Source organism: Anomalospiza imberbis, unplaced genomic scaffold (assembly GCF_031753505.1).
Source record: "Anomalospiza imberbis isolate Cuckoo-Finch-1a 21T00152 unplaced genomic scaffold, ASM3175350v1 scaffold_72, whole genome shotgun sequence".
NCBI classification, from domain to species: Eukaryota; Metazoa; Chordata; class Aves; order Passeriformes; family Viduidae; genus Anomalospiza; species Anomalospiza imberbis.
In genome coordinates this window covers 224,336-245,837 of record NW_027100335.1, presented here as the reverse complement: position 1 = coordinate 245,837, position 21,502 = coordinate 224,336, and the positions used below count along the sequence as shown (strand labels likewise).

At 47.6% G+C, this 21,502-nt stretch overlaps 2 long non-coding RNA genes across 3 annotated transcripts; both read left to right on the top strand.

The window, feature by feature from the left end:
• Positions 1 to 319: 319 nt before the first annotated feature.
• Positions 320 to 1,401, top strand: LOC137467641 (uncharacterized). Its single transcript, XR_010995576.1, has 3 exons — positions 320 to 439; positions 591 to 711; positions 1,310 to 1,401. It is a non-coding gene; the product is annotated as an uncharacterized lncRNA (long non-coding RNA).
• A 13,488-nt stretch (positions 1,402 to 14,889) lies between these two features.
• On the top strand, positions 14,890 to 17,810 carry LOC137467642 (uncharacterized). Of its 2 annotated transcripts, none has more exons than XR_010995577.1 (3): positions 14,890 to 15,026; positions 16,989 to 17,113; positions 17,247 to 17,810. It is a non-coding gene; the product is annotated as an uncharacterized lncRNA (long non-coding RNA). The 2 variants fall into 2 exon arrangements; XR_010995578.1 differs by lacking the exon at positions 14,890 to 15,026 and adding an exon at positions 15,080 to 15,140.
• The last annotated feature ends 3,692 nt before the right edge of the window (positions 17,811 to 21,502 follow it).

Here is a 21,502-nt window from a genome sequence, read left to right as displayed (position 1 = left end):
GAAAAGAGTTGTAGCCTTGCTTTTCCCCAAAAGGTCCTGAAAAGTGACTGTTTGAAGTATTTTTCCACAAGGCTCTGTCATTCTCGGCCCAAAATTCTCCAGCTTATTTAGAAGGGGCACCTAGAAAGGCAAAAGATTCTCTGCCTGGTTTTCCTGCCTGCTTCCTGTGATGGTTGATCCAAGGCAGCAACAGAGATCTGTGTCCCAGAGCCACATTGTGGAGTGTGACCAATGTCTTTGGATTCTTGCAGCCACCTCGGGCACTTCAGCCCCCAGTGCTCCACCTGGCAGTGCAGGTTGTGCAGCATCGACGGCCTCCGGCTCAGCCTGGAATGCGCCTGGTGAAGAGCAATTGCCACCAGGGGATCTTGGCATTGCCGTCGAGCAAATGATCCGGGAGATCAGGAGATCCCTGCCTGAAAGGTCTCCCTCTGCTCAGGTAACCCATTGGAGGGGAATGGAAGAGGCTGGGCTGAAAGCTTTTGAAAGCTGTTACATGGAGAAGGAGAGTAACCGTATCCTTGAAGTGATTCCAGCAAAATACTGAATGATCTTTAGTTTTCTTTTTTTTTTTCTATTGTTCTTTCAAGGGCAATATGAATGTTGCCCCTGAGTCTTCAGGAGGGGAGCCTGTGAACCGGGCTGCAGCAGAGGAAACTTCATCTGGCACCGAGAGCTGCGAGAACAGTTCCCCAGAGCCCGAGGAGCCTGGTAAGGACAGAGCCCCCGTTGGTTTAGAGAGGTGTGAGACGGCTGCTCTGAGCCTGCCTCGGGCAGGAAGGGAGACAAGAAGAGTTGAGCTCTTGTCTGCAGGGTTGGTGCTTCCTGGTGCCTTTAGTTCAAAGGCACATGCACAACCTGCCCGAGCTCTGCCCTCCACGCTTCGCCAGAGGCTTGGGCACTGAGTCCTCTGCTGTGGCAAGAGAGCAGGGAATAAACCTGACCTTGTGGGAGTTGTGCCGCCAAGCTGGGTGTCCCAGGCTGGTTCATACCTCAGCCCCCAGCAGCCTTCAGCCATTTCAGTGAGGACTGTGGTCTCTCTGTCACTGGGACTGTCTGTGTTTCAAGCTCTCGTGGGTGCCATTTGCACTGTGGGTGCTGAGACTTTATTAGAATACTTAAATACTTTACACAGTTCCGTTTTGAAAACTTGGAAGGATCCCTGTTCTTTATAGAGCAGGCTTCAAATTGCCAAGTGAGAGTCTGCCTTTCAGGCCGTCTTTTAATGTCCCTGATAGAAGGACAATTGGTGCTCAAGGGGCGCTTGCACAAGGACCAGTATTGTCTCAGTGTTCCCTTTGCTTCCCAGATCCCGTGTGATCAACGTGTCCAGGAGGGCTGCCCTGTGTGCCAGGAAGAGACAGAGGGAGAGCCTGTGACCATTGGGCAGGTAGAATTCCTCTATCTCTAGTTATATTTCTAGATGTGTATAGTTCTGTTTATTGATATATGTAGTTGTATTTATAGGTTTATGTAGTTATATTTATCTATCTACATAGACAGAGATTTGTCCAGTTAATTTATTTTTAGTTTTAGGTGTATATATTTATATTTTTAGATGTGCAGTTATAGTTGTAGATGTCCATAGTTGCATTTATACACGTGTATAATTACATTTACATATAAATAGTTATATTTGTAGATAGGCATTTTTATATTGATATATGGGGGTTTAGTTACATAGATTGATATCTGTACAGGTATAGGCCTCTTTTTAACCTCTTCCCCTGCTCTGCTTCCTGCCTCACCTCTTGCTTTTCCCCCGTGCCCCCTGTGTCCCCTCTCCCTGTGCTGGGTCCGAGCTGGCGGCCGGGCCGGGCGGAGCAGCAGTTCCAGCCCCGGGTGTCCCTGGAGCGGTGGGAGCTGCCGGTGGCCCCAGGCAGTGTCCCCTGAGGAGCTGCTGAAGGACGGTGAGACTGAGGGGGCTGAGGGGGCGGTGACGCTGAAGGGACGGTGACCCTGAGGTGCTGCCGGGGCTGAGGGCTGTGGGGCAGCCGAGGGCGATGGTGGCACTGAGGTGACAGGGAAGTGGCACAGGCCGAGGGGTGGCGGGTCTAGGGGGATGGGATGGGTCAGAAGGGACTGAGGGGCTGAGAGGACTGTGAGGGGCTGAAGAAACTGAAGGGGGCTGGGGGTTTGCCGAGAGCGTGGTGGGGCTGAGGGGATGGAGGGGGCCGGCAGGGAGCACAGAGGGCTCCGGGACTGCAGCTCTGCCAGGCCTTGGAACCAGTTGCAGAGCCTCCGCTTTTGCCACAGCTGCAGTGGAGACCTTGAGGACAGCCGGAGACTGACGGGAGCCAGCAGGGAGAAGCTGAAGGCCAGCAGCAAGAGCAGGGAACGGGGACCTGCTGCTGCCACGCTGGAGAGAGCCCGGCTGAGGCCACAGGGCCGGGGAGGCAGGGTGGGGCTGAGGGTGGCGTGGGCTGTGGCCGTGGGCACTGCCCGGCGGGGCAGCAGCGGGCCCTGCCCGTGCTGGGGCTGCTCAGCGCAGCTGCCCCGGCCGGCACAGGGGCTGTCCTTGGGCAAGGCAGCTGTGCCGGCAGGGCCCGGGAGCTGTGCCGGCTGTGCCGGGCTGCCGGGGCTGCGGGACAGTCCCGCCGCGGCTGCGCTCACCACAGCCTGGCCCGCTCGGCTGCTTTTTCTTTCTAACCCTCCTGGGGAGGCTCTGAGATCTTCCCTTCCCTGATGGAAGTGCAGCTGCTGCCAAGGAAAACGTCCCCATACTGACTCAGTGCTCCCTTTGCCTCCCGGCTGTGCCATCTGCCGTCCCTGTGCAGGAGAGCTGCTCTGCACGGGAGGAAGAGCCCGAGGGAGAGGCTTTGAAGATGGGGCAGCTGGGATCCCTCTGCTTGCTGTTCTGTTTAAAGTTATGTTGCAGTTCTGTTTGTATTGATGCAGTTGGATGGGTATTTACCTTAGCACAGTGATATTTGTATATTTATAGACAGGTTTGGTTTATATATCTAATCTATTGATATATATATATGTATGTATGTCTGTTGTATGTAGTATGTGATGTTTAATCTATATTTACATCTGTAGACTGTTATACTTGTATGTGCATTTATATATATGTGCATATACATATGTATTTAATTTATTTAAAGATGTATGGAGGGCATTGTTGTATAAGTCTATTGATTGAATTCTTAGTGTAGGGCTATTTAGAGAGGGTATCCATATTTCGGTATTTCTGTATGGGCTCTACACTTGTAGTAATATGTAATAAATTAAGTTGTTAAATGTAATTGACCTTTGTGTATAGTGAGTTGCTGTAGAGGTTGGCAATAAATTAAGTTTTATTAACTGAAGTTGGTATTTGTATATTTTTACCTAGACTGGTTGTAATAATCTAATAAATTCTTGGTTTTAACCTAAATTGAGATTTGTAAAGTTCTGTATTGTCAGTGTGGGTGTAGCAATTTGTGATGAATGACATTTTCCAATGGATGGAATGGATTCTCGTGTGTTTGTCGATCAGCAGTGCGGCTGTAGCAATCTGCAGGAAATGCCATTTGTCAACTGCAGTGGGTGTTTTGTGATTTGTGCCACCCAAAGCCAGGAGCAGATGTAAATGCAGGAGGATTTTGGCCATGAAAATCTCAGCCATGCCCAGCACATGCCCCACTTGCACTCAGGCTGGGCAAGGGAAGGGCAGATTTGGGATGGCAGCAGAGCCACACGTTGGCTCAGAACTCGCTGCAAAGGCCTGCTGAGGAGACTCCGGGACTCCACTGGGAGTAGAACTCCGAGCAGGAGCCACCCTGGCAGCAGAAATCATTCACCATGAAAAAAAGAGAGCAAATGTGGCAAAGCAGATGTGGGGATGCTCTGTGAGTCTGATAAAATGCTCTCAATCACCGCTGCCTAGGCACGTCTCCTGCAAAAATATTCTGTTAAAAACTGAACACCTCCCATGAAAGATTGAGCTTTCCCCTTCACTTACCTTGCTGTGTGAGTGGAGACACTCTGTCCTTCTCACGGAGAATTTGTGCCTCTCAGCACCTGACATTTACTCCAAGATTATGTACTACCACTTGGCACCATAAAGGAAAACAGCCCTGCCCTCGTGACAGTGTTTGCAAAGTCTTCCCTCCTCCTGTCCCCACATGTCCCAAACGGAACCATGCCCTTGCTGTCCAAACTGTGCCTGGGGTGACTGAGGGCTCCAGGAGCTCTGGAGGGTGCAAGAGCACTGCAGGTGGAAGCTTTTGCAAAGCTTCCTGAGCATCAGTAAACTCTGGCTTTGCCAGGCTTCCCCTGGAATGTTGTCCTACTCAAGAATGATCTCGGAGGACACTGTGCCTCCAGCTCACTCAGGTCAAGTTTGTTTTCTTCAAGGCTTGAATAGAGGAAAATGAAAATTGTGATTGCTAGAGTGAAATTTGGGGTTTGGTGCAGCTGAGTTTGCTCCATTCTTTATTGTGGAAAGTAGGGTAAAAGCTTTAAATTCCCAGCAGAAGCTGACTACCAGCCCACACAGACCTGAATGAGGCCCAGGTGTGCTTGCTGCATGCTGGTCCAAGGGAAAAGCTGGAACCAAGTCCCCTTTTATTGCAGATGGAGCCTGTCTGTACTGTTGTCTCCAGGGCTGTCTGTGGTAAGACACAGCAATCCAGCCGGGAGCTGTGGCTATGAGAGTTCCAACAGCAACCTGCTTCTCCAGAGTGAGGGACGAGGCCAGCCCGAAAGCCTGAAAGGTGTTCTGGGTACTGGAGGAGGCCAGGCTGTCCTTGTGCAGGGATGGCCTTCAAGGGGGACCTCTCACCTTGTGCTGCTGACAGAGGGCAGCTGGTGGCCTTCCACAAAATGCTTCTTTTGTCCAGCTCTTTGAAATGTTCCAGCCAGCAACAATTCCTGCTGCTCACACCAGCCCCTTTCCACACCAGGAGGAATTTTTTTGTGTAAGCAGCCTGACAGCTCAGTGGCAGGAGAATAAAATACTCAGCTGAGTGTTATCAACTCTGCCAGAAGCTGCATCCTCAGCCCCTTATCTCTTCAGTTGTCTCAGACATGGAGGAAGTGGCGGGAAATCACTGATCCTGGAAGGGAAAGCAGAAGGAGGAGTGTTGCCTTGATTTCTCAGGATTTTCTAAAGCCTTCTGAGTTTACATTCTTGTAGAGAATTTTCTCACGCAACTTGCTGTAAACAACCTCTTGTTTTGCATTCCTTCATAGAGGCAAAGAAATTTGATAGACTGGTAGTTTGTCCAGTGTAGCTGGAGACGTGGCACATTCACCCTCCAATCCACTGGCACCTTTTGAAAACTAGAAATGATTGGAGTCAGAAGAAATAAATTAGTCTCTTCATTGTGACCAAAGCTGAGTGCAACGTTTTTCCTTGTGTCCTCGGGTGACAGAGGAGAGGCAGTGGCTGCTCCCTGGGGCCTTGGGAGCAGTGAGAGCCACCCAAAATAGGATCTCTACTGGGCTGTGGAGATAAGAGTGACCAGCCAGCAATGCTCTGTGTGAGACTGGAGCCATCTGTGAATGTGAGCATGGAAAGCTGACCTTGCAAAACAGAGAAAAAGGGGTCCTTGGGTATTTGCCACAGCTTGGAGGGGCTCTGAGTCACCTGCTCCAGTGGAAGGTGTCCCTGCCCGTGGCAGACGGGGTTGGATCTAGAGGGTCTTTAAGGTCCCTTCTGACTCAAGCCCCTCTGTGAGTCTGAATTACAAACCCACAATGACAAAGAGAACACAGCAAACCTGGGTCCCGCTACATTATTGGAGGCTGCCGTAGTCACTTGTGTCACCTGGAGACTGGTTTGTATCTGGGGGAATTTTCATGGTCCCACAGTCTTTAGGTGTGACTTTGCTGGTTCAGGGCCCCAAAAGATGCCAGAAGAGATTATTTGCAAGCACAGAATTGGTTGAGCTGCCTGTGAACCTGATGGGAGAAGTGTACTCATGTTATTGCAGTGTTTATGCTGTACAGGTGATATTTAGTTTCCATTTGGAATCTGCAATGTTCTTGCACAATGATTGTATATGCATAAATACTGGCTTTAAATCCTAATTCCATCTTCACACAAGGATGTGTAATCCATCAGGAATATTTAACACGGAGCCATATTAGCTTTGGGCTTGATGGTACGGGTTGCTTAAAGTGTGTGATGAGTAATGGTAGCTCTAACAAATATCCCTCTTGTTAATTTGTGTTGGGGATGATGAAATAGGAAAACCTTATAAAAATGATTGCCTGGCAAAAGATTTGGAAAATACAGACACTGAGATGAGAACTAGATTTGAAATAGCAAACCTTGACTACTGAATAACTAGAAAGCAATAGTATAGCCAGGTTGAAAGCAATCCCCCCTTCTGATTAAACAATGCCCTTTACCTGCAGATGGGTCCAAAGGTCAAATGGAATGCTCTGTCTCACCCACAATGTATGGTTCATCCCACACCTGTGACCCTCCCCTGAAGTATCAGGTATCTGGGACCCCATTGGCCCAAGACCTGCTCCAGCCCACCTTGAAGCCCCCTGATAAGGTGTGCCCGAGGGACCGGACGCTCTCTTGGACCTTCCCCTGGGACCCTCACCTGGAACCCTCGCTCCCTCTCTCTCTCCCTCTCCCTCTCTCCCTGGGCCTGCCACGAGTTGCGCCTGGCAACTCCAAGCAGGACCTTTCCCCCCTTTTAATAAACCACATCTTCTAAGACCTGACTTCAGAGATCTCTCATCCATCCAAACCGCCCTGGAGTCCCGCGCTCTCTACAAATTTGGGTCTGTCCTTTATCAACCCTGTTGCATAGAAATCACTGTGTTTTAATCCCTGTGTTAGCTTTCACCATCCCCTTTCTCTTCTGAAAAATGGCTCAGAATGCTTCTGTTTGCTTCTGTATTGCTCCATTATGTTGACATGTAAGTACTGCTGTATTTGCCTACAGAAGCCGTGCAGCATGGAGGGAGATGCTGTCCTGGAACCACATCCACGGGACCGCAATTGCTTGAAAAGGAGACTTACCATCACTGTCACGAGCATGTGCAGGAGGTGCTCTGGCTACTTGGTGTCCAATTCGACCCCAAAAAGATTCTATCCCGAGAAAGTAATTTTCAATCTAAAAAATGTTTTCATTTTAAGAAACAAGGAACTGCACAACACTGAAATGGTTGTAGTTGCAAGAAAAGGCTCTTACAAATATTGGTTTATAATATAAAAGAAGGAAAAATCTTTGGTTAAAAAAAAAAATAAAATAGCAAAGAAAGATATATGAAATAGTAACATAAAAAAAACCCAAAAAACAACCATAAACCAAACATGCACCCATCCACCACCATCACTCCCCAAAACAAAAAGAATTCAACCAACCAAGGTACCAAACCCAAACTAAAACCAAATATATCCAAGGAAGTAGGGACTAATAGAAAAAAAAACCATTACTGTAGTAATTTTAAGCCCTGTGCTAGCTTTCACCATCCCCTTTCTCTTCTGAAAAAAGTCTCCGAAAACGTTTCTCTTAGCACTAGTTTTAATGTCCCCTTATTAATGCTTTTCTCTTCAAGCCAGGTCTCCTAAGCTCTCAGAGATAAGCATTATACCCTTGGTAGCTCAGCTACCTCAGGTGGCATAAAGAAGCAGGATGGCTCCTGTGACAGTGTTGGAAACAAAAAGTTTTAATAACGGGCAAAATAAAAAAGCTCTTTACAGAGAAAACCCGAGCCAGGGCAAGAGGTTCTTGCTCCTGCTAAATCACTTCACAAAAGCGATGACCTCTTTTGTTCTCTTCTTCTTCTAGGGAATTGCTTAGGTGGGACGTTTTGGCTCCTGTCCAATTAGCTATCCTTAAGTTTGAGGTGAAGTCCCCAAGGTCCTATGAGGTGTCTTTTAACCAAACTGAGGAGAGAACCTTCTGGACTTTTTTCCTTTTTAAGGAGACAAAGGGTAACTTGTTTATTCCGTCAACAGGGGGCACATTCCTACGCCTGATGTTTATATTTAAGTGTTGTTTGCCTACAGAAGCCGTGCAGCATGAAGGGAGACGCTGGCTGGGGACCCACATCCCAGTGACTGCAATTGCTTGAAAAGCAGACTTACCCTCAGGAGCAGGAACAGGAGCTGGAGCAGGAGGTGTACCACCAGTTTTGGGTTCAAAGTGAGCTTGCAAAGATTCTGTTTGGTGAAAGTAACTTTAAAAAGTAAGGAAATGCAGAATACTGGAATGGTTATGGTTGCAAGGAAAGGCTATTACAAAATGTTAATGGTTTCTAATAGAAAGAATGGGAAAAGACTTTGTTTAAAAAAAGAAAATAAGAAGAAAGAAAAGAAAGAAAAGAACAAACCCCTTCCATTTCCCCCTGCCACGTGGCAGGTGATAGCCAGTTACCCCAAGGTCCTGGCCATGCTCCTCCTGGCTGCTGCAAAAATTACCCCTGTCCTGGCCGGATCCAGGACACAGGATCTGCCCTGCGGGTCCTGGCTCTTTCTCTGGCTGAGAGACCCCCATGGCATCTGCCCCGGCAAAAGGGACTTCAGGACAACCGATCACTTATTGACATTCCCCCCTCTGCCCCTGCACATACTGAACTGGCAGGAAGGTGACCCACATGTCACTCTAGGCACACTCTAGGCAGCAAGGACAAAGAAAGTTTTTGAGGGGCCTGGGTCTCAAGGTCTTTTGTTCCAGGAGCACCACCTGTTACTTTCAGATTCTGCTCAGGGATAACCAGTGACCTCCTTTTTGCTCTACACCAGACAAACCATGTGTGGCACATAAACTGTCACTTTTTTTCCCCATTTATTTTCAAGTACATTCTCTCAATCAGGACCATGGTGGCTCCTGCTCTGAGGTGCATTGGCCATCCCTCTAGTACATTGTTTAGATATTTTTTGAGAAATAGGCTCAAAATGCCATAGGGTTACTTCCTTCATTCCTTCATGCTTGGAGCTAAATATGGAGTTACTGTGCAAGGCAAAGGCACTCACGTGTGAGCAGTGCAAAGGGGTCACTCAAATCTGGTAACTGCAGAGCAGGGGTTGTCACCAATAACCTTTAAAAGATATAGAAAGGCTGTTGGACACTCTGGAGTCCAGTGTAACACCTCCATGGATTCCTCTAATGATTCCTACACAGGCTTTTCCAATAGTTCCTAACTGGGGATCCATAATCAACACCATCCAGTCATTCCCAAAAAGGGACACAGCTGTGGACTCTGGTGTTTGACTAATTGCTTCCTCCCTTTCTTTCCCCAAACTGCACTGTCCTTGTGAGTGGGACAGCCAGGAAATCAGACATGGGTAGGTATAGAGATGGTCTTGAAAACAAATACAAGATGTCATTGAAAATGCGCTTTGGATGGTAATATTCAACACATTCTCAACTGCATGCTCTTATTCCCTCTCCCTGTAATGACTGGACAGCACTTATTTTTGCTGCCAACTGACTTAAATCAGGAATAATCTTGGGTAGGGGGGAAATGACAATGAAACCATCATAAACTGAGTATAAAATGTTTATCTACATGTGTCAGTAACTCCAATGTCCAGCTGCAGTCAGCACAATTATCAGCCTGTAATTGTGCTCAGGGCCAGCGTGGGCCTTTCCACGTCAGCTCCTCCTGCACAGCACATGGGGGCCTGGGCTTGCTGCTGGCTTGTTTCCTTTTAGGAGACTGGGATGAGGAAAGGCTGGGGGGTTTTGTCAAAGAGATAATATTCGAGTGACCGTGTATGTGCTGGAAGCCTCACAGACTGACTGGCCCACGACAGGATCACCCAGTGCTGGGGGAGGAGGGGGCTGCACCTTGCTGCCCTGGTTAGGGGCGTTAAGCTGCTCCTTTGCCTCAGAGAGGGCCAAGTGCAGCACTTGTGTGCAGAAACACTTCATTAGCCCTGGTCTGCAAAGCTACTGCAGCAACTGGTGTGGCCAGAGCACCCCTTTCTGCACTTGGAAATGAGCGGAGTCAGTCATGGGACAAGGCAGGGCATTCCCCACGTGTGCCCATTGTGAATTCCCTGTGCCCCGACTGTGTCGCGTCCCGCTCCTCAGTGACATCCCGCCCAGCCTGGAACATGGAACTCCCCGTTTCCAAGGACACGTGGCCATTGTCACCAGCACACAGCAGGACCGGTCAGACCCTTCGGCGGCTGCGTCGAGAGCGGAGGTGTCAGAGCGATAGCGAGTGTTGTTCCAGCTTGGTTGGTTCTAGCACACGCTGTTCAAGAGGCCGATCCACACACTGAGTGGTGGTAATTATTTACAGTTCTGTGCAGAAACGGGGGGGGCTCAGGGACAAATTCACAAAGCCAGCACACAAAGAACCAGAGTGTCTTTGTATTTCTACATTTTGGCAAAGAAAGGAATTAGTGTTCACTGACTGCAAGTTCCCTAGTTCTCTTCATAATTAGTATTCTGTCTGCTGTTGGGTAATGATCCTCTCACTTCTCATGCTCAATAGTCTGCATGCTCAGACTTTCCCTTCTTCTTAGTGAGAGGCTTCTTGAGTGGATAGCTGTGGTCTGCCCCTGCTGGAATGGCCTTTTACCTCGCAGGAGGTGATTCAGCACAGTTTCTGCATTGGCTTTATCAGTTTGTTCCTTTCCTTGGGGATTCTGTCAAATGTCCTTGTGCCCATAAATTCTCCATTCTTTGTGTCCACCATCAGTGGTACATCCTTCTTCCCAAGCCTTGCTAACCTCCCCTGTGTCTGAGGAAACTGAAGCCTGTCAAGCCCTGCACCTCCACAAGGCCATTCAGCCCAGAAGCAACCTGCCTTTCAAAGGCCTGGCCATCACTTAGAGCTTGTTTGCTACTTCTTGTTTCATGGGAATAATCTCCCTCCTTGTTGATGAGCCTTGAAAGCCACAAAGGAGAAACATCGAAGAACACATTTTCCTAACAAATATTTTGCATTTTGCAGATTTTTCAGCAGGATCAGTGGCTGTGTGGGAGCCAGAGCACCCGAGGCAGAGCAGGATGGCGGAGCTGTGGGCCTGGGCACGATCCAGAGCGTTCCGCAGGGCCCCAACCCGCACGGCGTCCCGCAGGGCCCCCAACAGCACTGCGATGCCCGTCAGGGTGACCCAGGGGTCCCAGGACCAACAGGTGAGGGGCAGCTGTCGGGCTCTGCGGGTTGCCAGCGGGTGGGGGCTTGGCCGTGGTGTTGGTGTCAGGTGCTGCTGAGCCCGCGGGACCTGTCGGGCAGGGCTGGGGCCCCACTGGTGCTCCAAGGGCCCCTTTGAGGCTGCTGCCCCGGTGGAAACGACTCACAGGGATGACACGGAGGAGGTGCCAGTGGAAGTGGGAAGCTCTCTGATGGAAAGGGTTCTCAGGGATGTCATTGAGGAGGTGCCAATGGTGAAAGTCAGATGTTCTCCATGCTGGGACACTCAGGAAATTCATGCTCTGGGCATGGCTCTTGGTCAAAATGCATAGATTTCTCATTGGTCTGTCTTTGCCCTGCACTCACCGAACATGTCAGGAGAAAGGAAACGCTCTAACAGTATTTTTTACTATTAGGAGTAGCCATTTCTTTATTCTCAGCTGTGATGCATAGTGGAGAGCTCCAGCTACATGCACACCATTTTCAAAGCTTTTCCAAACAAAGAAATTTTAGCATTTTTAGCAGCCAAAGACATGAATCTTCATTGCTTCTAAATTACATCATTTCTTCAATTAAGTAATATTCTATCTTCGGTATTGATGTCTCCCTTCACATGGTAATTAGTGCACATCTTTCAGTCAATTTATCATAGCTTTTCAGATTTTTTCTCAGGCAATGTTGCCTACGGAATGAAGCAGTTGGATGGCAGTAGTTGTTTTCATTAAAAAATGTACTTAGGCTGATGAACATTTTAACCTCCAGCGGAATGCAATGCACTCTGTACTAAATGATGAGATCAGCCAAGCAACCCAAATTTTGTAATATCTGATTAACCTAGGATAAACTGCTTCCATTTCACACCTGCAAAGAATTGCATCTAGAGCTGAGGATAAGAGAAAGGATTCTCATGCCTGTTGAGAGTCAAAATTCACCTTATGCAGGTGAAATTCTTCTTGGAGCTGATTGCAGGATGTGCTTCCTTAGTACCAAATAAATCCCAGCATCAGGTCGTGTACAAAATTCTTGTATTTTTGTCAACCACTCTCACCTGGATTGTTAGCTGAACAGTGGCCAGTTCAGTTGCACTCAGGCACTTGATTCCAAGGGAAGCCTGTGCCTATAAATTCCAGCAATTGGGAAAGGATCACTTGCTACTTGAACGCTTGGCTGCATTAGAGGCTAAGGGAGGGCTGCTCTCTCAGGGCAGTTTTGTAGCCGGCTGCTTGCAGAGGGAGAACTGTGTCAAAGCAGCCCTTTTTAGTGATGTGACAGCAAGCCTTTGCAAATACAGCTCTTGTTTAAAGTGAAGGGCCTAGTTAATCAGCAGTGATGGAGAGTAGGCTGAAGTTTTTACAGAAAATATCTTTTTCCTTTTAGCCAAATGCCAGCGAGGCATTGCACAACGGAAGTGCGCAGAATGTCCAATTGTATAACCCACTTGGAGGTATGGTTGCCTTTCACATTTTGCTCAATATCTGTAAGACTTTCAACTTGGTAATTCATTTTTGCAGCATATTCTCGGGACAGGGGATCTCTTGTGTTCAGAGATCTCAACTGGAGGTGGTATGCCCTCAGGTCAAGCTTGCAGTCTCTTGTCACTGCATGTAGCCACTGGTTTGTTTTCCTCTGAGAAAGCCTGCCAGTCCTTCCTTGTTCCCATACTGCTTGATGGGATGCAATTTGGAGCATTGAGGTCAAGGTTTGGATCGCTCCATGCACCTAAATTCACTGCCTTGGTAGCTAAGCTTTTGATTTTGGAGTATCTAGGCACTGTCATTATCCTTTAAATTTAATTGGGAAATTGAAAGAAAATGACCTTGAGGAAGTTGCGTAGAGAATTTCACAAGGTCAGCATGGGAAACTTCGCTTGATTTAATTTTTTGTCTTGGTCGTTGATAAGCGAGTGTTGCCACAACACTGTGCTGGGTTCTTTTCAAGGAAATGGAAAGGAAGATACTAATGTCATCTTCCCCACGGATTCCATAATTTCCCACAAAGCACAACGTGCTTGGGTGATGTCATTTGTTATTGATCTGCTCTCAGTGCTGTTTCCCCAAGGAGCCTGGCTCCAGGCAGACTCGAGGTGCACATTCCCCGTACAGGCACTCAGTGGTGCTGCCTGCAGCAGTGAGCTGAGCCAGGTACAGCCAGCTGCCCTGAGAAAAGCAGGCTCTCACCTGGCTGTGGCTGCAGTCACCTGCCTGCAGGGACTTCCCTGCCACTGCAGGTGCAGCTCTTGCTCTGCCTTAGCCTAGCGCAGAGCATTTTAAACTAGCATCATGGTGGCTTTCCGGAGAGACAAAGCTAAACTTCAGATTTCTCCCTGGGGACGTTCTGTTTCACATGTGGATGATGATTTGTGTGATTCTTGGTGGTGGTCTACACAGATCCTAAGGGAATACTTAACATTCAGTAACTGGGGTGTGAGGACTGGCAGTAGTGAGACAATTGTGGAACTTGGTGCCGCTTTGGCTTTAGGCTGGCACAGAGAAACTCAGGTGAGAAAGGTCTGGTTGCTGGTAGGGTACAGGGTGCCTTTGAACATGCTCCATGCAGTACCAGTTAGGGACTGGGCTTTGTCACAGAATCAGAGAATCAGAATCAGAGTTGGAAGGGATCCACAAGGACATGCAAGTGCAGCTCTGTCCCCAAGAATCCCACCAGGTGCCTGTGGAACTTGTCCAAATGTTTTCTGAGCTCTGGTGGACTTGGTACCATGAGCAGCCTTGTGGGGAGCCTGTCCCAATGCCTGATCACCCTCTGGGTGAAGAGCTCTTACCTAATTTTCATCTGAATGCTTGGTTACGGTTTCAGGTAATTTTCTTTAGAAGTCCTTCAGGGGTATGGTTTTAGGAGGTGTTTTGTTTGAATGCTGTGGGAAGTTTCTCCATCCACATTGGATTGAACTTCTCAAACATTAGTAGTGTCTTCACTCGACAACTGGCATGTTTACAGTGTTCTCAATAATTGAAGTGTGTGATGTTTGTGCAATTAGGATTGCAGACAAATACCAGAGAGGCATGGTCCAAGGAACAGGAAGTGGAGAAAGGCATTAAAAATTTGACCAACATTGAAAGACTGAAGGAGCGTGTAAAGAAAGGTCAGTCTCCGTGTGTGTGATGGCAGGGACAAAGCTCCCGGATTTCTCACCAAGACGCATGAAGTCTCCATCAGCCACTAAGCAGGAGTTCCTGGTTTCAAAACAGCGCCTGCTGCGTCATATCCCCTCCCTTGACCTGCTGGCCATGCTTCACCTGATGCAGCCCAGGACACGGTTGCCTTTCTGGGCTGCCAGCACACGTTGCCAGCTCATGCCCAGCCTCTCATCCACCAGCACCCCCAAGTCCTCCCCACCTTCATCCCAGCCGCCCCATCCCATCGCAGCATCCCTGCCCAGCAGGGACAGGCCATGTCCCAACCCCAAAGATGCAGCACATTGCACTTGGCCTTGTTGAATCTGATGAGGTTCCCAGGGCCCTACTTGCCAAGGTTCTCCATGTCCCTCTGGATGGCTTTCCAGGCCTCTGGTGTTGTCAAACTTGCCAAAAATGCATTTAATCCCACTGTCCATATCATTCTTATGGACATCATATGCAATCATATGAAAACCACCATGCATATAAAGAGTTTTTCATAAATACCTCCCCTCCAGTATCACTCCTTTACATGGTATTTTTAATGACTCTTCCTTCCTAATGCTTTACTGTCTGGATTCGTACTGATCTATAAATTCTGAACAAATAGAGTTTCAACAGTCTTGGTACATCCTTTTGAGTCAACTACCTTGCTTCCTCCCACTCCCCATTTGACAATTTGTTTTCTGTTTTTTCTTTACTGAAGTGAAAATACCAGAGCTCAGGAGGGCCCCACACAGCTCTCCAGATTTTGTGCCTGAGAGAAAGAGAACGATGCCCACGAACCCTGCAAAATTCTTCCAGAGACCTTTCAGTACTGTTTCTCAACGACCCATCAGAGACAGGGTGATTCATTTACTGGCTCTGAAGAATTACAAGAAGTCAGAGCTACTCGCCTGCTTACAGAGAGAGGGACTTGTGGAAAAGGACAAGGAATCCCTTGGAAAGATCCTTCAGGAGGTGAGATCCTGGAGCTGCTGCCTGCAATGCTAACTCTTAGCAGCCTTACTTCAGGTTTCAATTAGAATCTAATGAGAGGCTTAGGAAATGCTCCTTGTTTACATTTTCCCATCAATTTTACCCAGTTTCCACCCAACTGCAAGTCCATGTGACAAAAAGAAAGAAATCCTCAAAACTTGTTGTTGTTTTTCTAGAATAGCTGGCAGTGATTAATTCTTTGTAATGTTGTTGCTTCTCATGTCTTATTTGAACCCTTCCTCTTTTCCTTGCACTGTTAAACTGCTTCATGAAGTAACTTCACAGGGTGAAACTCTCAGCTGGGTGAAACATTTAGCTGAGGTCCTTAAATACCCTGGGACAAGTTTCAGAGGAGAGAATTTTGGTAGCTGCACAGGGCAGTATTTCCTTTGAACGGACGTGGTGGCCTCTCAATGGTATTTGCTTCTACTGGGGTCTGTGGGGGTTGCCTTCCAGGGAAGGGTGTTCCAGGCAAATCCTACATGAGAAAGGTGGTGGCCCAACTTTGAGCACAGAGTTTCTTTGCTCTTGTGTGGATTGAGTCTTCAACTTCCTTGGCACCTATTATTTCTCATAATTTTCCAGTTGTCCTTTGAGTGCCACTGGTATTTCTTTATTACAGCCATTCATACGATTCACATTGACTGAAGGATGCAGTGGCTGTTTCCTTCCTTGTTCAATAGTCCCCGTCAGTGTAGGCTGTTGCTGAATTATGCAAGCATTAACGTATCAAGCAGCAATATTTCCTTTTTAGCTAGGAAAAAAGCGATGGTAAGATTTCAAAGCTCAGCTCCTTAGAGGGCAAGAGATGAAAGAAAATTCTCCTTTCTCTTTCTTCTTGTTAATGTTTAAGGAGATTTTGAAGGAGTAGTTTCTTGTTTGCAGTGTGAACTTCCTCAAGATACTGGTTTGCATTCTGAAAGGGCTTTGTGAACAGCACTGCATCCTGAAAACGGTTATTCACATTTTTCTTAACTTCATAGGGAGGTTGTGTTATTTTTCCTATACATGAAAAACCAGTAGGGAGAACTTGCTGAGCTCTTATACTCACAGCCCTCCTTCTCTTCCAACACAGCCTTAGTTCTGCTTTTAAGAAGTGAATTCCTGATTCTGGGTATCTTTGTTACTTTTAAGCTGTTGAAGTGTAGCTCTAGGTAGGTTCTCTCCTGTAAGAGTTCCATAGGAAGCTGTAGTTTCCTCTGAGCAGACACTTGAGAAAGAAAAGCAGTTCTGTTTGCAGAGACAAATGCCAGCCTCCTGTGGTGCTTCATGGGATGATGAAAACATGCCCCGTTACAGGTCCAGGCTGTGCTCTGCCATGGCAATGTAGCTGGGTGAAACAAGAGGGCAGCAGGAGTCCTCCTGAGGGTGGAAAAATATGGACTTGCTCATGGAGATGATGTTCTCCAGGTCCTACTCAAAAGAAAATGAAAACAGGAAGGAAAAACCTGGCCCCTCCATGTATTTCAAATGGTGAAGACTGAGAGTTCTGGCATAGTGTACCTTGATTCTCAAAGCTGCGTTAAAGACCAAAAAACCTGGATCCCTGGTGCAGGGAGAGGTTTTCAGAGCGTCCCTTTTCTTCCATGCTTGCAGCACTTTGGCCTTTTCTTACATCCAAGTTTCTACAGCCCAAATGGACCACACCTGTTTAATCTTGTTTACATGTCTTACATGACAGCTGCTTTGTTCTTCACATCAAACAAAAGTCCTGGAAAACTGGTGCATGATTTTCTTTTCAGCTTTGCTTTAGCTTTGCGCTACCAGTTTTACATCTGTAGTCTGCCTTTAGGTGTAGTGAATATTGACCTTTTAAATGTCTGCCCGTAGGTAGCCAGCCTGGATGCAAATGAGAATTCTTTCAGCCTGAAGGAACATTTCTTCAAAGACATTCAGGTTGATTGGCCTGGCTACAGTGAAAGAGATAGAAAGACATTGGAGGTGACCCTTTTTCAGTAAGTTCAGTCAGGACAACAGCCATTTCAAAAAAACCCTCTGGGAAATTAAGGTCTGTTCTTGCTGTGAGGAAAGAGCGATGACTGCTGATATTTTTGCCTTGTAACCTGAAATGTTGGACCATCCTTACAGAAAAACAGCTCCATCTCCAAATGCCACCAGCACCAGCCAGTCACCGTCTCTGGGACCTTCTGAAAGAAATGCTCCACCGAGGACGGCTCAGGTATTTTGTGAATTTTTAAACATTCTCTACCCTAGATGATGTTTTATCCCACTTGCTCTTGGGGTCCAAGCTGTGATATGAAGCAGTAGTGTTGTCTTTATATCCTATAAACCTGAAGTGTGTACTTCTAATGGGATTCCTGTATACTTTTCAAGATGCTTACAATGTCAAAGCCTGCAACAAGCTTGCACACATGACTTGTTTCTTATGGTGCATAGGAAACTCTGCTAAGGACAAGATGTGGACATGTTTTTGGTACCTAGCTGTGTCTGTGCAGGGTTCTTGATGATATGGCAGCTCTAGTACCTAAATCATGCACGGTAATGCCAGTGCTACTGTTTGAAGAGAAATCTTAGGGAAGTCTAGCATGAGGACAAATTCCAGTACTGAGGCATTTGTAGGAAACTTGTTTTTCTGTCCTAAGCAGCATTTAGGCTCCCATTTTGATTCAGGCTATCCCATGTGTGAGGAGGGGACTCTGAATCATCACGGAATAACTTGGATTTGTCAGGCTTAAAATCAAGAGATGGCCAGTACAAGAGGGCAAGGAAAAAGGTTTGAAAGAATCTTGGAAAACACTGCATGAAAGGCATATTTTCTATACCTTAAAAGAATTCTCTTTAAACAGGAGGGAGGACACAGCTCTGGTTTTCCCTAGCTCTTTTCCCAGCCAGAGCAGGAAATGCTGCAGGGCCCAGCATCCTCTTATGCCCTATCTCCATGCCCACCGCATTTCTATCAGCAGGCTGGCACAGAGCCGTGTCTGGCAGTCCTGCTCTGAGCTGCTGATGTGCACGGGTGGGAGCAGCGTGTGCTTGGTAGGGAAGAGGCTGTGACCCAGGGTTTCCTCTGGAGAGCAGCAGGAATGAGACCTGCAGCCAGACTGGGGCTTCTCTCTGTTGTTATCATCTCTGCACTGGACACGCTGTGATCAGCACCGCACCGGCGGCTTCTTGGGGCTGCTTTAGTGAATCGTGTGGGTGTGTGACAGCAAGAGTTGAGTGTGTTCCTGGTGTGTCTAAGCAGAAATAGGGAGCAAGATAAAGCCAACCTGAGCTCCTCATTTTGGGGAAGCCTTTGATAGAGGTGCTGAAGGGAATGTCTTTCTCCCAAAGCCATTTAACTACAGAGTTGGAGGAGGACTTGCTGAATACTCAGGTGAGAAAGTAGGAATGAAATAGTGAACATATTTAGCTGCAGCACCTCCTTGTATGACAGGCCGTTTTAGGTAAGAAAGGTGTGTGTTCAACCATTGCCAGGTCAGAAATGCTGCTTTTTCAGAGCAAAACTAATTGGGATCATCTTTGCAGAAACAGCCTCTGGCTTCTGCCTTTATCAGTCCTGTGAGGACCAAGAAGCAGAGGACTGACCAAGAGCCCAGTGATATCCAGCCAGCAGCTGGTGGCCGCTCTCCTTCTTCCTTGGACCTGCCTTCCACATCCTGCTCACCTTTGAACATGTCTGCAAGTGTCAGCTCCATTTCCACCTCCACCCGTGAGCTACAAGAGAAAGATAAAATTCGGACTCCGTCTGGAATCCCAGTGCCTGTCAGGGTGCAGGGGAAGACTCCCAACTCCAAAGGTGAGAAAACAGAGTTAGACAGAGTGAAAAAACTCCATCCTTTGGAATTCGCTTGCCATGAGCAAAGACAAAGAGATGAGCAGAGAGTGCAGGACCCAAGCAGAAGAGGAGTCACACGGTCCAAGTGCAAAGGGTATTAAAGCGATGGACCACTTTTAGATATGCTTCCATTTCATTTTTTACTGGATATCTGTATGGTTTTTTAGACATATCTAACCTCCCATCCACCGGCACCTCCAAGTCCTCCCCACCTTCATCCCCAAGCCTGTCTTGGTGCCAGGGAATGCCCCAACCCCAAAGATGCAGCACTTTGCACTTGGCCTTGTTGAATCTGATGAGGTTGCAAGGGCCCCACTTCCTGGTCCTTCCGGATGGCATCCCGTGCCTCTGGATTAGGCAAGCTTGCTGAGGGTGCACTTAATCCCACTGTCTGTGTCATTCTAGACATAGCTCAGTGCTTGAGCTTACAAACTGGGGAAATCATATTAAAGCATCATGCATAAAAATAATTTTTCATAAAACCTTCCCATCCAGCATCACTCCTTTACCAGCTTTTAATGACTGTTTCTTTTTAATGCTTTACTGTTTGGATTCTTGGAGATCTGTAAATGCCGAACAAATAGAGGCTCAAAAGTCTTGGTACATCCTTTTGAATCTACTCCCTTGCCTTCTCCAAACCTCCAATTTGAACTATTGGTTTCTGGTTTTCCCTCACTTTAGGAGGAAAAGCAGAGGTCAGAGGAGCCCAACAAAGCCATTCAGGTCCTGTGCCTGAGAAGAAGAGGATGATGTCTGTGAGACTTGCAGACATTGACTGGAGCGGTTGCGCTGCTGTTTACGGCCGACCCTACAGGGACAGGGTGATTCATTTACTTGCTCTGAGGGATTACAAGGAGCCAGAGTTACTCGCTCGGCTGCAGAGAGATGGAGTCAGGCAAAAGGACAAGGATTCCCTGGGCAAAATCCTTCAAGAGGTGAGATCGTAGAACTTGTGCCAGCACCTCTTCCATCATGCTATTCTGCTGTTCATCATTTTACTGCTTCCTCACCTGTTTAAATTAGAGACTTTTCCAATACTCTTTTGAGTTAAGTTCCACTGGGATTTCCTTCTCATAGGCTTTCGTACAATGCACGCCCATTGAAAGATGCAGTCGATCCTTCCTTCCTTTCTAAATATTCCCCATCCACATAGGCTTTTGCTGAATAATGCAAGCATTAATATATCAAATAGGAATATTTCCTCTTTAGCTAGGGAAAAGCATTTTGGAACCTAGTCAAAGGACTCCAATTCCACATGGATACACTTTCAGTTGATCCTACAGTGGCTTTAAGGAACTGATTGCCTGACCCTGTGAAGTTTGTTGCTGTGTTTGCCCAGGGCAGTGGCAGGGATTTTTTCCCCCTGAAGACATTCACAATATAATGAGAGCCATGTTTTGCCATCCCAACTGAAGTAGCCCATTTAGATTTCTGTAGTTTGCATAGAGGTGTCATGAACATTTGTTCTCCGAAATGTCTGCCTGTAGGTTGCCGACCTGAATGCAAAGGATAATTCCTTCAGTCTGAAGGAACATCTGTTTCAAGCCCTTCAGACTGATTGGCCTGGCTACAGTAAAACCGATCGAGCGAATTTGAAGTTAATACTTTCTAGGTAAGTTCAGTCTTTTGGGAAGGAAAAAAGCCTTTTCAGAAGAAAGCCCTGGGAAATGAAGCCTAGGTTCTTAGAATATGCTGAGATAGCAGGGACCTGCCAGGACCCTGGCCCTGCACAGGACACCACAAGAATCACACCAGGTGCCCAAGAGTGCTGTCCAAACACTTTCTGGAGCCTTGCTGCAGTGGCCACTGGCCTGGGGAGCCTGTTGCAATGCTCAAGCACCCCCTGGGGCACAAATGTTTTCCTGATATCCTGCCTAAAGCTCCCTCAACTCAGCCTCATGCTGCTTCCTTGAGTCCTGGCACTGAAGGTCTGCAAGGAAAGGACTATGGCAGTTGATATTTCAGCCTTGTAACTTGAAGTATTGGACCATCCTTACAGAAAAACAGCTCCATCTCAGAACCCCACCAGCAGCAGCCAAGCGACATCTCCAGGGCCTTCTGAGAGAGATGCCCCAGCAAGACCTGCTCAGGTATTTTGTGCATTTTTAACATGCTGTACTCTGTATGAAGTTTCAGCAGACTTGCTGGTGGTATAAAAGCTGTGATGTGAATGTGCAGGACCAGGCCTAAGCGTGTTTTGCCTCAGACTTTCTGAGTGCTGTGACAGGAAGGCTGTGATGAGAGGATCCTGCAGGGGTGGAGCAGCACTGTCCTGAGCCAAATTTCTGCTCTGCCTGAAGACTTGAGCTCAGTCCCCCCCCTCAACCCATTCCCTGGAGAAGGCCTCCAAGGGCTGGCTCTGCAGGAAAAATCTCCTGTCCATAAGAGGCTGCACCAGGGCGGGGCAGATGGGGCCCTCTCGCTCTCTTGTCCCTGTCTCTCTGTCACTCTCATTGCTGACTCCAGCTCTGCACTATCCACGTGGCTGCACCAACACAGGATCTGCAGAATGGTGATATTCCCTCAGTCCCTCCTCTGCCTCTCT